This window comes from Zonotrichia leucophrys, chromosome 12 (genome assembly GCF_028769735.1).
Source record: "Zonotrichia leucophrys gambelii isolate GWCS_2022_RI chromosome 12, RI_Zleu_2.0, whole genome shotgun sequence".
In the NCBI taxonomy this organism is placed as follows: domain Eukaryota; kingdom Metazoa; phylum Chordata; class Aves; order Passeriformes; family Passerellidae; genus Zonotrichia; species Zonotrichia leucophrys.
In genome coordinates this window covers 8,594,880-8,597,837 of record NC_088182.1, presented here as the reverse complement: position 1 = coordinate 8,597,837, position 2,958 = coordinate 8,594,880, and positions in this window count along the sequence as shown.

Here is a 2,958-nt window from a genome sequence, read left to right as displayed (position 1 = left end):
GGCAGGAAAATCCCACAGCGCTCGGAGGGCTCCGCGCTTCCAAACGGGGCTGCTTGTGTCCGCTAAGGGCAGCTGGCGCCTTGGAGATTGCTCTTCCAGCTCTGTCCCCGAATGGACACCCTGCCCTTTTTCTGGTGTTTTTAATTTGGTTTATTGTTTTCCTAGCCTGCTCCGGGTGGAGAGCAGCACGCTTGGGGCTGGCGCTGCTCCTTGCTGGGGGTTTGACGTGCTCAGCGTTTCCCCAGCTGTGTCAGGACACTGCCCTCAGCCCTTCCCGCAGCTCGGGGTGCAGGGCCGGGGTGCGGGGCTGTGCCGGGGGCCCGAGGGAGCCTGACACGGGATGGGCTCCCTCACCTCCGGCTGTACTGAATGCCGGGGCCCGAGGGAGTCTGACACGGGATGGGCTCCCTCACCTCCGGCTGTACTTAGCCTGTCCCTGCTGGGCAGGAGATGGGAGCTCACATCTCTCACACCCCTCTGACCATGGCTACAGCTGGGTGAGCCTGAGGAGAGGAATCCAGCAGAGGATCCCCCCTGGGCACGGCCCATCCATGGGCCTGTGCTGTCGCTGAGATGCACGCTGGAAACTGCTTTGTCAGGGAATGAGCGGGGTACAACGCCTGGGGTTCACATTACAGAAGGCTTGCTTTAACATGGGAAGTTAAGCAAATGTGGGGACATCACATGTAGTTTTGGGTAAGGATAATTTTAAGCTTGGAGCTGAGTTTGCTGAAGCAAGCCCAGCAGCCACGAGGAGCAGCAGGCAATGAGAGCAGCCAGCTGCAATGCAGTGAGTGGCTCTCGGGCAGTGGACGGTGTGTTCGGGATCACTCTGGTGCATTAAAGATGCCATGTGGCTCCATCCCACTCCCAGAGCGACAGGGTGTCCTAGGGATGTGCCAGTTTCTGCTCTGTACTGCACAGTGTCTGTCCCACAGTGACTCGGGGTCATGAGTAGTGGGGAGGCAGTACATCCTTCTGAAGTGCTCTGTGGGATTTTTCCATTTGTTCTTACATTTCCTTCTGCTGGAGTCTGAAGTGCTCGGCTTTGTGCTTCTTGACTGCTGTTTGTAATTCAGCGGGTGGGTCTGGCTCTCCTGAAGGGAGGGTGTGGGATGACAGATTGGAAAAAGCCTGTCCCTGAATCTTTTTGCAGCCTGATGTTCATGCAGGTTTATATTTGGGCAGGCTCAGGTGCTGCCTGAGTCGGTCATTGCCAGTCTGTGTTAGTGAGGTCTGAGCTGGAGACCCACCAGAGCAGCACACCCAGCTCAGCTCCGAGTGCCTGTGGAAGCCCAGAGATCCCATGGGCTATGATGAGAACCAACAAAACCCACAAGAGCACCTGGTCATGGTGTGTTGGAACACTCTCTCATTATTATGTTGCTGATAATTCTGCATTTTTGCCCATTTTCATTACGCTGGATCTCACCAGTATCATGACGAATTCAAGATTTCATATAATGCTTTCACCAACACAAAGTCCAGTCCATGGCAGTTTTAGATCATTTTGGGAAATGATCTAAGTATGGAGAAACACCTAGGATAGGCAGAGGCGAATTCCTGGGAAGGGGTGTTCAGCCAGGGCCAGTCTGAGGGTACCACTGGCTTGAGGAAGGAAACCAGAACTTCCCATTTCTGAGGCAGTCATGAGGAGTAAATCAGGCAGTAAAATGTAAATGTTCCTTGACAGGAAATTTCACTGCAGCAAATTATCTAGGAGCACTTCAGGAATGAGTGCATAGGAGAAGAGATCTCAGCATGACCTGGATGAAGAGCAAAGCTGGTATTGAAAACTCTGACAGTAAGAGAAATCCCAGGCAATGGAGCAGTTAGAGCATAGCTAAAAGGTTTTTATCTTTAAAGAGCAGAAGTGATTGGTTCTTACTCTCTTCCACAGAAGAGAAACTGTCACAATGAACAGCTACCATTGGCATCCATGCATGGAAGGAGGTGTGTGATCACTGTCAGGAGTTTTGGGGCACAGCCCATTGAAACCTCACTGCTGGGGCTGGGGAAGGTTGATAAAGCATTTTACAAAGTCCTGCACGAGTGCCCTGGTCTCATGTCTAACCAAAGGTGTAGAGAAGATTTGCTTTGAAAGGTTTATGCCAGGAAATGAAGTACACAACCTGCCATGGTAGGGTAGCAATGGAGCTGTTGTTGTCAGCATCAAAGAGGTGGGAAGATGTTTTGTAAACCTGAGCTGAAGAACAGGTTTGGAGGAGATCTCACCCCCACTGAGGAGCTGACTGGCCACACCAGTGCCACAGGGAGCACCTCCCAGTGTGGCAACCCCAGCAGATACCTGGTATCAGAGAAATGCATCCAAGCCCCACCTCTGCCCTGTTCTGAGTGGGATGTTGGCATCTGTGTTGATAAGGATGTTGCTAATGAGACAGAAAAGTCCTTTTCATTGCTTCACTGCATTCAGTTTTAGTCCTGGCTCTCAGGAACCATGGCGTGTGTGACCTGCACATGTGAAGCATCATCTCTTTTTCTTATCTCCTAAACCTGTGGTCTTTGGTTGCTGCTAAAGCAACTTTAAAAATGTTTAAAAATAATTAAATAGGCTCACTAGTGTAAGGATTACTTGTCAGTTCAAAAACATGTTGTTAAATTAAATCCAAGGATGTGTTTCCTTGGCTTTGTGTGGATTTTACCCTGCCAGGCAGGTGGGCATCCACAGTCAGTTAGAAATCAGATTGGAATTTCATGCACAAAGCCTGATTCACAATTTGTGTGCCCCTATACTTTTATCAAATTGAGAAGATGTCTGGGGATGAGCAGTGTTGGGTGCAGATGATGCAAAGAGCTCATTGATGAGTGAGTTAACACAACATTAATAAAGGAATTGGTGTCAGACTTCACTGTTTTTTATGTTCATTTAGTTTATTTGGCTGTTGTCTGTTTGTATCCTTGGAGCTTTTTCAGTTCCTTGTGGAAAAGAGCAAAATA